Genomic DNA, 13,876 nt, shown 5'->3' with positions numbered 1-13,876 from the left:
AGGTGTCGATTCACTTTCTTGTTCCTGTCTGTTGAAATCAGGTAGAGCCTCCTGCATCTGATTTACTATAAATTATATAATAAGAGATATAAAATCAACTGGCCAAGCAGAGGTAAAATATGACAGATGGTATTCAATGGTGACTGGATGTGAAACTGCAAGGAAACACCATGCTATAAAACATGCTATAATATTGCACTGTTCATTTACACAATCTACATGCTTCAAAGAAAAAGATCATACTGCATTTTTTAAGGATATTTGCACCTGTTTTTGTATATATATATGGGCGGTTATTATTGAATCTTTACTTTCTAAATAAAATATTTTTCTAAGTCGATATTGCATGAGCCAAAAAAATTTTTCATGAGAATTAACTGGGTTTAAGAGTACTATTTTAGTTGCATTTCCTGCAGTTATAGGAAGCGCAGCTCATCAAAGAATGCCTCTTAACTTCAAAAGCCTTTAGTATTAATTATGTCAGGAAATCTTATTAAATTGAGGAAAAAATGTCCTATACGAACGGCTGACTGCAATCCAGACTGTCTTAGCCTACATGCTCTTGTACTGAAATGCTACAGCTGTTGGACTGAAAAAAAAACAAAACCTTACTATAAAGAGGTTTGATTTCTCCTACACTTATTAATCATTTAGAAACACATTAACAAACCAAGATTAATAAATGCAGCCCTTAAAAGTATTACTTTTTTATTTGCAAGTACTTTATCATTTGTTAAATGCATTATAGATAAACTGCCCATTAACATCTGGACAAAGAGAAAAATAAAATCTGAGGTTTTGTGATCTATGTTCTAAACCCCGAAAATGAAATTGCAATTTATTATTATTATTATTATTATTATTATTATTATTATTATTATTATTATTATTATTATTTATATTATTTATTTTTCTTAGCAGACACCCTTATCCAGGGCAACCTACAGTTGTTACAAAGCATCACATTACAAAATATCACATTACAGATAAGAGCAATTATAAAATCCAATAAAATCATTAGTAAGTAAGAGCAAATTGAAATGCATCCCTGACCCATATAAATATGTTTAGATGCCCTGTATGAATGCAGTGGGGAGGGTGTGGGGGTGGAATGTAGTCCATCACATTACAATCGATGTCCCTCCAGAGCTACAGAAGAAGGAGAGGTGGTAGCGCTGGCTTGATATCTAGGTGGTTACTAGTTCAATACAGTGGCATTATAAATAAGTACATGTTATAGCCCTGCAATTTCAGCTGTTACACTGTGTACTAGGGGTCATCATTTGTTTTGGCATTACAGAAGTTTGCCAATTGGATCTCCATTCTGCTGTAGCTTTGGACTGATTATAATTTGTGTATTTTAAAGGTGAAACTCACATGTCTGATCTGGCAAGCTTTCAGACTCACTGGATTTAATTTGACCCAGGTCAATTTAAAGAGGCATAGTTATCCTTAGTAACAAGCTGCTGGAGTTAGTAGAGTATCTAATGTACTGTAGACTGCTATGCAAATCAGTGGTAGTAAATGTATACATGTTTTGCATAGCAGCTATTCTCAAAGATGAATTAACATGTTAATCATTTCAGTCAGGTTTTTAAATATGGTTAGGTCCTACCATCTGATTACCAGTAAGTAAAACTTCCTTTGCAAATAAAACGTTGATTTACTGTAATAGATTTCGAAATAGTTTTCAGCAGAAACAATCTTTCCCTTAAGATCATATCAGTTTTTGTTATGGCTTCTTCATGCACCAATACAAAATGATAAATTATTTATGAATTTATTTTTCAATATCTGGAAGAACTGAAGCTTTAAGGAGACTTTTCTTTAAGAGAGCATTTGCAAAGGAAATGGTAAGTTAGCACAGTAAAACATTCTTGCGTCTATACACCTCATCAAGCTTTCAAGATATATTAATTCTTCTAGTTCATTACTATGTACCTGACTTGTCATTGCTATCCAGTAGATCTAAATAATCCCCCTGTCCTCTTTCTCATGTTACTTCTTATTGCTCAGTGAATAAATAACTGAAACCAGTTCACCACCACCACAAGGTCGTCAAGGGTTTAAAGTTTACAGGTCATTCATCTGGTCTTAAAAAAGTCACTATTTTGTAATTCCTTCTTTTGTTTAGTTATCAATCTTTAAATTATGAGACAACACTGTACGATTCCTCTGCTGAAAAATATTGTATTGACGATACATCAAGGATGGCTTTATTAAATTATACACATTGAAGACCACCATGCCTGTCACATACTTTTTTAATTTTGGCTAGGATGTGAACATCACATGGGTACATGATACTCCCACTGCCATGGGATCTGTCACTGCTGCTATATATCTCACAGAGAGCTGAGGTCTAAAAGAGATGAAGCACTTCAGCAGTGATTAACAGAGCCCTGCAGTTGGGTTTTAACCTAGATGCCTCCTTCCATTGCAACCATATGGCTGAGGTGTCTGCCCATTACTCTCCCACGGACAAGCACAGCACTTCTTTACTGGAGGAAAAATTAGAAAACCAACTATTCTTCATTCTGAGTTCTACTTTTAAATGTTGGACCTCATCCAAACCAGCTAAACATAAGAAAAGCATTTTTTATTTCTATTATTTTACCATCTTGCAGCACGAGGCACTGGGAGTTTTTTTTTTAATAATATAAATGATCCTTGCCTGTCAACTTCTGGGTGTTGGAGGCCCTTGGCTTTGCCTCAGGGCCCATAACTCCCCAAGTCGTCTGTATATATTGGACGTATGTGGACACCCTGTTGGGCCTTATTGCATATATATATTCAAGATTCTGCCAACTAAAGAAATTTAGTCTTGGCGGGATATCATGAGTCTGGACAAGATACTTTTTTGTGATGTTACTGTCAGACATACTACTTCTGAAAACCAGCACACCAAAGACAGTCAAAAACAGATTGATAACAACAACTAATATTTTGGCAACCCCCCCCCCCCAGACTGTCTCTGGACCTTTATCCACTCACCAGCCTGCCACATTGCCAGATACAGAATATCAGTTTTTTTAATAGAGCAGGTTCCCTGCATGTAAACCTTTTGTGGTCCAGATGACAGCACTGTCAAGTTCAAAAACACAAGTTTAAATTAAAATTAATGTAAAACAACATAACTGATTATTTTTAGTATTATGTGCAAAAGACTGACAACAGCTAAAGTTAAACATCTAAAAACGACAACTGAAAGTCAATATTGATACAAAAATAGAGAAATGTTAACGAGGATCAAAATAAAACAAATTCATATATACAGTATATTTTATTTTGTAAAAAGTTTTTTTTTTAATCTTTTGCAGGACAACTGCTGCTTCTATGTAGTTTTAAACTGAACTGATAAACTCATCTTTAGAGACAGGTATTGAGAATAGATAACATAGGACACGTAGTATAAGGAAAACGTGGATTTTATCAGAGCTGGCATTTGCAAACACTGATAATTAACATTTGGAGATATGTATATAATAACCCATCGTCTGTTTCAACCCAAATCCCTTTAAATGTAATGTTAAATTGGTTCATCTTTCTGAAGAAAGCTTTACTTTTCTAGAAAATGCCATTTACTTTACTAAAGTGTTAAGCACAAGAACCAGGATTTGTTATTCTATCAAAGTTATAGCTGTCAAACTACTATCCTGCGGATGAGATCAATGTCCTATTGTAAGTGACTCTACATATAATACACATTTCACAACCTGCCTCTGTAAAGCGCTTGTGATGGTGGTCCACTATGAAAGGCACTATATAAAAATAAAGATATTATTATTATTGTTATTATTATTATTATTATTATTGTTATTATTATTATTATTATTATTATTATTATTATTAACTTTCAATTTTATTGATATGTAAATGTTAATCAGCTTAACGGACGCTGTCTAGTCACTATATCCATTTTACTAGCTTGTTCGCTTAACAGATTGTCGTTGTTTGTAGTTGTTGATATGGAAACAATTAAATAATTACATTCTGCTAATCTTAACGTGAACCTATTAGATTACTGGAACAGCCCATTTATAATCTAATATTGTACCAAGACACGAGGAAAGAATGATGTGTTAAATGTAGGTTTAAGTGCTTAAAAAGTACTATAAAAATATAAATATATAAATCCATGTTTTGAAATTCTGGGTATAAATATATCTATAATGTTATGTTTATCATGTACTGAAAACAACACGCCGTTCGGGGAACACATGAAAAGAAGTGCAGAAGGTTAGTTAGGGCAGAGCAGTAATGAGGTTTCCACTTGAGTGTTTCAAAATGCAGAATATATGGAAAGTCCTGAACTGCCAGCATGTGCCAGGTACTGGTATTTTATACGCTGATACTGTATGTGCCATATCTTGAAATTTATAATTTGTTCTCAGAGCTTTGCTTACATAACCGCAAAAGTGTTATCTGTGAAAGCCAAGCAGTGGTTGTCAAGTTTCCATTGTATTAATACCATGAAAGCTCCACAATTTCATTTCAAACTGCTTGTCCGCACCGTGAGGGTTTATAGCAAAAAGTCTATTTATATAAGCTAACTGTGAAAAGGACATCAAAGTTTGTTTAAGTGCAGTATGGATATGACAAAGCTTCAGTTCCTATTTCAGTATTAACATTGAAACAAGAACAAGTGTTTGTGTAGTTATAGCTTAGATATATACTGGGTATATAATTACAATTCGCAATCCCTTCTTGTTTTGTTGCTTAATTATAATGCTGACATAATCGTTAGAAAATAATACAATAAAATGCTGGCATAATGTCATTTGCAGCATATCCAGATAAAGTAGAAGGCTGAATTTAAGTGTTGATACAGAACAAACTGTGGGAAACATCAATTAAATATAGCTTTTGAAGTTTATATTGCATTATTTTATTTTATTTTATATTGCCAGTGTACAATTATTTGTTTTTTAACTGTTTTGTTAATCTTGTTAATGTTTGAATTTAAATACAATAGTCACTTCCATGAAATATATCACATGCGTTTAAAAAAAAATAAAATAAAAGAATATCATTTATAGAAAATTGCCTCCCACATGTGTTACAGCAAACTACTGGAACAAAAAAAAAAAAAACTCTTCACACCACATCAGATATAAGCCAGCAGCGAAAAAAGAAAATGATTCATTTATTTAATAGCTTTTCCACCATCTGTGTACAGCTCACATCGATCCAGCTGCTATTGTGGCTATTACATCAACATATGAACTGATGAAATTGCCATTAATATGAACCAAACTATATACAGTGTCAAGGAGTTTGACACAGCATAATAATTACGTTACAAATCTACTCTCTGCCCTGACAAAGAAATATATTCACGCAAAATAGTGCGCTATTTATTCTAATGTAATCAAAATGTATCTTTGTAAAAAAAGAAAAACTGTTTTTAACTTTTAGACAAGATGGTTTAAATATTTGTGAAAGTCAGAGTACTGCTACGGATAAAGGGTACTTAAAGAGTTAATCCAAAATATCATGTTTTTGCCAGTCAGAACAATGGCTGTAACAAGCGTCTTCCTTGTGTCTTAATTGCCTGTAAGTTCGAGGTGATAACAGCAATCCTGCTTTCTACCACAGATAACTGAATAGATAAGAGCCTGTGATACCCGGCCAGTATGTTGTGCATCATTAGGTGGGCCTGTTGACCCTTGAGAGAGCCCCTTTGACAAATAAGCCCCTTGTTTTCTCTTGTTGACGCCAGGTTGCTGCAGTCTCTGCCACTTCTAGATGATGAACTGCAAAACACGGCCTACAGTATCAACAAGGACGTTGCAAAAGAGCCTGACATATTTATAAAGGGATTCATCAGTTCACATACATGGGAAATGCTTCAACTAGATAGATCTTATCAGGGTGTCTATTTTAATGAGCTAAAGAGGGGGAACCCTGGGGAAAACACAAATGCCGAAATAAATAAAGAGATCGGTAACTTTCAAGGCTCTATTTTAAGTTTTAAAAACAGATTTATATGTATCTGTGTATTTCAGGTCAAACATGACTGTAATTGTTGTCTACAGGGAGCAAACTTATTTCCATTGTAAGCTGGCTGGTGTACCACTGAACCAAAAGGTCAGACATGTGATAGGATCTGAGCACATGTACTTAATGTTTATATCCTACAGTGCTGACAACAATATACAAGAAACAAAATACAAGAAACAAACACTGTTTGTATTCTCTTTGCTGACCAGTAGAATCCTTGTTTTTGTTCAATGTTACTTCCAGTGAAGATTTGTATTTTGTAGGTACTGTACGCCCTTGTTTGCATTGGGCCGTGCTTCAATCACTTCAGAACGGGTGAATAAGTAAGAGAACTCTATCACATAGAGAGCTTTTCTTCCCACATTCCCTTGAACCGTTATCTCCCAATTAACAAATCAAGTGTCATCTTTCAAAAGCCTGCCCCGGGTCCCAGGTTCCCATCATACATCCTGGACCTGGTCTGACAGCTGTATGTCTGAGTGAGCCGCTGGTATGTCGACTAAGGACCCCCATCTTTGGATCTGTTAGCCTGTGGACCCAGTTTCTTGTGATTTAGTGGAGTGGAACGTGGGCCAGCACAGGTGCTCTCTTTCATAGCAGCAGTGACTGCACATTGAGCTCTGTAGCTCTCTTGGCGCAATAAGATTTGTCATAAATAACCCCATTTTTTTTTTTTTTAAACCTTGTTCATCCACTGGAAAAAGCAGATTATTTATACTTTAATGAACACAATTGTGCAAAAGCAGGTAGACATGCTCTGCACTAGAAAAGCTGGCAGTAAGGGCTTCTTAGGCAATTTAGATAAAACTATTTCAATGAGTGTGCTAAAGAGAAAAGCATGCGTTCAATTATCTGCAATACTGTACTATACTTTGTTGAAAAGCAATAATTAATTGATTTCTGTAATAAATGTATGGTTGTTTTTTTTACACACAATTAATGACAGTGTGATTTATTGTAGGGGTCAAATTTATTTGAAAAGTCAGGTTTTGAGAAAAATGAGGTCAAAGGTTTTCAGATTGTAATTATCATGGTTCCTGTACTGTCAATCATGTAAAAGATAAGACCAACTGGAAAATATACAAAATGCAAATTTCACATGGCATTAATGCATTTCTTTTGTAATTGATGAGCCTTTCATCATGATCTCCCCCTCCGACATTAAATGAATAGTTAATGAATAAATATTTGTAGATGAGAACAAAACTCTTAAAGATCAGAATCTTTGATTCAACCAAGACCATAACAACTAAATATACACTTATTAAGAAAAGCAAAGGCCCAGATTTAATGGATTGTTAACTCTCTAAATTGGCAATGCATGGTGTGCATAATTCCAGTGTCATCCAGATCTCAACATATGAACTTTAATCCTTAAAATGAGTGTTTCATTATTCCTGGAATTTGAGTGATTTAGCACAGAATGACCAATCCCTCCTGAATGCATTTCAATGGATTCATTTCCTGACTTTCAAAAATGTTTACATAAAATGGACATTAATTGACCTTAGGGTTTGTGTTTCAAGACTCAATATACCACAACAATCTAAAAAAAAAACACAGCTCTATGGTGTGACATTAATGTTAATGACATTAGATGTTGCTGCATATTTTACAGTGGTTAGAAGTGCTGAAAGAAGACTTACAGTAAAATGGTTAACACCCAGATCTTTAAATATAATTCCTATAATAAACATGGAACAGCACCCATACTATTCTTAGTGAAGACTCTTTCTTCGGTCATTTATCAAAAATCAAACTGTTAGCTCTGTTAAACACAAAGTTCAACTTTCCAACTGACAAAAGATAAGCAGTTTGCAGTGATTTGTAACACCGCCATTTGATTCAATCCCATAAAATGTGAAAGTAGAGATGTTATCTGAGAAGAAATGTTCTGACTAAACATAATTTTAACCTTCTATTGGAATCAAGTCAACTGTGATGATTATTTGTAATCCCCGTGCTCATAAACTAACCTAAAGAATATTATCTCTGAGTATTTCAAGAATATATATTTCACTGTGTACAAGTTCTGACAATAATATATATTTTCATTTATACCTCGATTCATCCTTCCAAATAAATTCAAACAGCAACATTTTTGATAATGGGTTTATTTGGCTCTATTACCAATGGTTCAATAGAGAAGGCCCAGTGTCTTCATGCCAGGCCTTGCTCTGTCTTAAACACATCAACAATGTCTTGATTTAGTATTGCAATAAAAAATTATACGTGCCAGTGTAGTCTGAATTATAGCTTCAAGAGATAAGTCACGGCGTTCCGGACTCAAGATGTCTGGTTCTACTGCTTTTTGAAATAATTGAACAGATATTCTGGAATCAGCCTAGACTAGTGGTGTAACTTTGGCTTCAAAAGTGTGTGTGTGTATGTGTGTGGCGGTGGTGGTGGTGGTGGTGGGGAGGCAGTTTTTGTAGCTAGACCATATAGTAATACAATCTTAAATAAACGTTGATTTCCTTCAGATTGGCACCTTTGCAGTCGTGAACTCCTTCTTTGGATGATGGGGGGGGGGGGGGGGGGGGGGGGGGGGGATTTCAAAGCCACTCTGACAATAAAATCCCAATGTTCAAATCGGAAATTTGTTTTAGTATTGAGATCACAGACATCGGAAATGGTATCACGATTGAGAAATTTCACAATGAAAATAAAAAAAAAAATAAAACACTTTCTCCTCTCTGCTTGAGTTCAACCACAAAGCACTGCACTCTGAAGCTGCCTCAGTTGACTGGCGTTTCCACTGGAATCTAGTGGGAACTCCTGTACTGACTAATGATTATACGACTAATTTATTGAGACATTCAAGTTTTGGTACTGCTGCAATATTAGGGGGACATTTCCCTGTCATTGAAAAAGTGAGGGGGACATGTCCCATGTAAATTATCTATAGCCTGTATAATAGCATAAGGCAGCACTGAAGAGGATGGTGGGGTGCCTAAACCTTAATGGTGGAGCAGAAACAGGGATGTTACCAGTTGACTTGGTTGATTAATTCTCTGTCTGGATTGAATGATCTTTTACCTGCTTGCTCCCATTAGACCTCCCTTCAGCTCTGTAAGCAATATTAGAACTGGCCAGTGCAACAGGAAGTGCAAGACATTTCCGACCCGAGGCAGAATCCACTACCATGGTGCTAGTGACTCTTGGTGAGTTCCTTAAGAATGATGTTAAACCAAAGCCGATGACACTGTGCATTGCTTGAGTCTATGTACCAGATCCTTTCTGAAGCAGATGCTGCTGGCCACTGAATGGAAATGATCTTCAGAACCACTCAGTTGGCAGAGTGTAAATGTGGGGGTATATTAAAATTGTCTGGTTGAACTACGTCTCTCTTTAGATTATCCACATCTGGTGTTTCCTTCAGTTTTAATTCTGACTTAATGAAAATGCACCTTATCAGGGAGCATTTCACAAAGCAACCAAAGAAACACACTTTCCATCAACCAAATCTGGTACATTTAACAGCTTTACCAAGGACAAATTAATTCCATTGGAGAAAAAAAAAAAATCACTGGGAAAGAGGTCACACCTGGTGGTGTTTTCATGAATAGCCAGGTGTTCGTACCATTGGATTGGTGCTTGCGTATGTTTATTATCACCTAAGAGAGTGAATTTTATTTATTTTAGGGATTTGTTTTTCTTATGGATTTCTGTAACATTTTCCCATTCTATACACCAAAGTATTGAAGACACCTTACCAAGTATATATCCTAACATGTTCTCTCATAAATTCAATATGCTTCTTGGTAGTCAGTCTTTCCCTGATGACCCTAAAAATAATTGCTCCATTGAGTAATAATGAGTTAATGCACAATCTATAAGAATACTACCCTGTATTTAACTGACTCACTTACACGGTTCACTGTGCAATATGAATTGCACTGTTGTGTCCATACTCCCGATCACAAGACAATAGAATACCTGTAGTGTTGAAACATTATTGTAAGCAGAATTCACAAGCCTCCCACATGCAGAACTGGAATATTTATTCAAACTGTATTTAGCTTGTAGGTCCCATTGAGAATGAAAGCTCACATATACTTTTACAATTTTGAACTGTGGAAACATCAGATTATTTCAAATAAATATACACTACCCAAGCCATGCTGTTGACGTTGAATCATTTGAAGCCTTTATGACCCAAACTGACAGTGCTAGGAATCTGGTCTAGCACTGATGGGCCGAATGGCCTCCATGAATAAATCTTCTGCTTGGCAGGTTGCAGCTTTTAAACAGTACTGTATTCTAATATTTGATGGACCTTTCTCCTTCCAGCATGAACTATGGCCTTAAAAAGTAAGTAGTGGGGTGCCTAAAAATATAGCATCCCCACGTGTTGAATTCACTGAAAATATTACAGCCAGAACCCAGGTTCCGATAACCTTAACATCAACAGTAGTGTGCCAGGAATTCTGATAGGCTTGAACCAAATAATAACGGAGCTGAGAAAAAGGTTGCACTTGCCAGACCAAAAAAAAAAAAAAAAAAGTTAAAACAAATTCTTGGCATTCGGTTTAAATGAACAAAATTTGGAATGTTATTGTAAGACATATTAAACATATCAGAGCTTATAGTTACACTTAATATAATAAAAAAAAAATAACAGCATTCTTTAGTTCTCTAGTCTTTAAAAATAATATTTAACATGTTTTGTACATGACATTCATGTACCTTTTGTTTTATAAGGAAAGTATGTTTCGGTAATTATTTGTCATAGACTAGAAGTGACAACAATCTGTTTTTAAGCAAGGAATCCACATATTCGTGTGCTGCAGCATTACTATACTCATGGATGTATTCACATGGGGGTTATGCTGTTCCAAAGCAACCTGAAAAAAGTCTGCCACTCTGCAGCTATTATATTCTTTGCGATCAATTAGGATTGAATTTACAGCCAGCAGAGATGGTAAAACCTACCTGGTACGCCTTGGACCTCTGTGAGAAAAGCATTCTTTTCCTGAAAGAATTATCTTTTTTTTTTTTATCAAGGTCGTTCTTGCTGCTGCATACCAGGGTACATTAATTAATGTTCCTGCAGCTGGTGGTACCACTTTGGCTTCTTCAGAGCAGCCTCTTCTTCTATTTCTCTGAAACCTGTTTAGGAAATGTTGGACTAGTTCCCATATCTAGTTAAATACGGACTCTGCGATCCTAGGCTTTTGAGGGGAAGCCATTATTTTAAAGCTCTTAAAAAACAATTTTGTCATTTTTCAATTTCAGCTATAGAGTATTAACATCTCAGGTCATGTAGTACTACTTGAATATCTATGTTCATTTTCTTAAAGTAATTTTTATTTTTTATATCACTTTCCCTATGACTCCTTACACATGAATCTTAAGTGATCAAGTTTCTACACACATATATATATGTGATATATATATAATATATATATATATATATATATATATATATATATTATATATATTTATTCTTTTCACTGTATATGGTGATTGGGTAACCTTAAAAAAAGATAAATCAATATGAAATTTTTATGAATTCAAAACCCTAACATTACAGTAAAATTCCACATATGTCATTTACAGATATCCTGTAACAAAACAGAACTTCAGTAACATTCCAATACCAAAACCTGACCTTCAGAATACTCACTGAGAAAAATACAGTACAAAACAACAATGTTTTTCTTTTTTTTTCAGTGTTATTTCTTCATTACTTATGCACTGGAATAAGAAGCAACATAATATACAATATTGTGTAAAGACAGTGTATCTTAGTACATACATTTACTAACAATAATTATTAATGTTACTGCAGTTTAACTATAGTAGCCCATGGCAAATAAAGTTGAACCCATGTTTTGATAAGAATATAACAAAAAGGTTCACATCTCAGTTGTATGTTGCAGGTACAGTGAATTCATATTATTTATTTTGTGAACTTTTTAGACCAAAGATGAATGAAACACTGTAGATTGGGAGGATCTCCTGAAAGCTTTGCTTCAACCATCTGCAACATGTTTTTACTGTTTTAACTACAGATAGTAAGAACGAGGGAGTCAATGTTCATTGAAGGGTTGGCACAAATGTGTGACTCGAACAAAAGAGAGCCTTTTTGCTTTTTATCTGCTGTTTCCATTTCAACGAAAAAACACTATATATATATCGATATATATATCCTCTTCCTAGATATATATATGATATATATATCTATCACTGCATTATTAAATAGTCACGTGCAAAAGTGTCGACTGACAAATAAGGAAACTTTGCACTATATGTGAGTGTGTGTGTGTTTTTTTAAACTATCTTTGAAAACAGCTGAAGAAACGTCGCCACATTGTAGAACATTGGCATTCCATTGTAACATCCACAAGAAAACAATCCTGAATAGTGATTGATGTCTAACATTAAAACATTGTATACGGTTTGTTTAAACCTGCGGCGATAAAGGGACTACAGAGAGACTTGTTTAATAAAATATGTGTGAGTGAGTATTTCTGTGTACTGTATTGACAGGTTTCACAAATCTAGATTCACACTAATCTTAGACTACCTAAGGTTTTTTATTTTAAGGTTTCACAAATCTGATATTTTTGCTAATCAGGGTCTGTGGAACCAACTGTGTGTGTATTTATTTTATTTTACCAAAAAAATATATATTTTATAAAAAAAACAGCATACAAATGGCAGAATAAGGAGGAGGTTTTTTTGGGGGGGGGGTGGGGTGGGGGGTGGAGGCACCATGGTTTCCGGTGTATAGGTGTATTATAAAAATTTTTAATTTACCAGGGATACAAATTTTTTGTAAATAAAATTTAAATGTGTTAAGTAACAAATTAAGGGAGTAACTAAACTGTACAAGTTTTAAAAGCATATAAATTGTGTTAATATACATAGTTAAGGGAGTAATGAAATTGCTTGAAATATATGCAATAATGAAATATAATGAAACATAAATTAATATTATAAATATACTTATTTTAAATAATTTTCTGACAACAGAGTCTGCAAGCTTTTATAATGCACTTTGTGATTAAGATAATCCTGCCTGATCATCCTTCAATAGCTCATTTTGCACATACTATGGCCCTATTCTCACAGATATTCCTCATGTGTTGCAGATAATATACCAATTTCATCACGTGTAATGCCTTTTTGTACTTTTAGTTTTGTGTTTGTTTTGTCCCGGAAATGTTTCTGGACTGATCTAGAGAAGGTAATTTAAATCGTCAAACAAAAAAACAAAGCAAAACAAAAAAACCAAAAAGTTGGCATTAACTCTTTTAAATCTTTGAAATAAACAAGTTTCATTCATTTTCCCATCCCCTGTGTTGTGACAGTATTACTCATGTTTTGGGAATTTTATTTAAATTTTGATTTATGGCATAAGTCTGGGTATCACGGAATGCTACCAACCCCATACAAATGTTAATAATGAGTTTTGTTTGTGTTGATGTGTTATTAGTGTTATTAGTTACGTTGTTTTACTTAATTTCAGTTATTTATGCATTACCCTTTTAAACCTCTTCATCCAGAAATAGGTTAGTGTTTTAATTTAATTCTGATGTTCCAGTTTATTAAAAAAAAAAAACAAAAAAAAAAAAACACCATTCTAGCTCTACAATTAAAGTTTGATAAAGACAATAAAGAAAGTACTGGTGCAAAATGGTTACCATTTCAATCAGGTATCTGCCATAGCTATCATTGTTTAAATTCGGATAAAATAAGCAAACCCCATTTCCCCCCTCTTTATTATTTAGCACACTGCTTTTTAAAGATTTTCAGGGTCGTTCAGATTGCCTTTTGTACTGAAGACCTCGTGGGCAAATCAAAATCGATTTTTATTTAGGATAATTTGTCTTACTGGGCAAGTACAAAATGCCTTTGTGTTCCT

Source organism: Polyodon spathula, chromosome 19, assembly GCF_017654505.1.
Source record: "Polyodon spathula isolate WHYD16114869_AA chromosome 19, ASM1765450v1, whole genome shotgun sequence".
NCBI lineage: Eukaryota > Metazoa > Chordata > Actinopteri > Acipenseriformes > Polyodontidae > Polyodon > Polyodon spathula.
Note: the sequence above shows the minus strand (reverse complement) of the source record.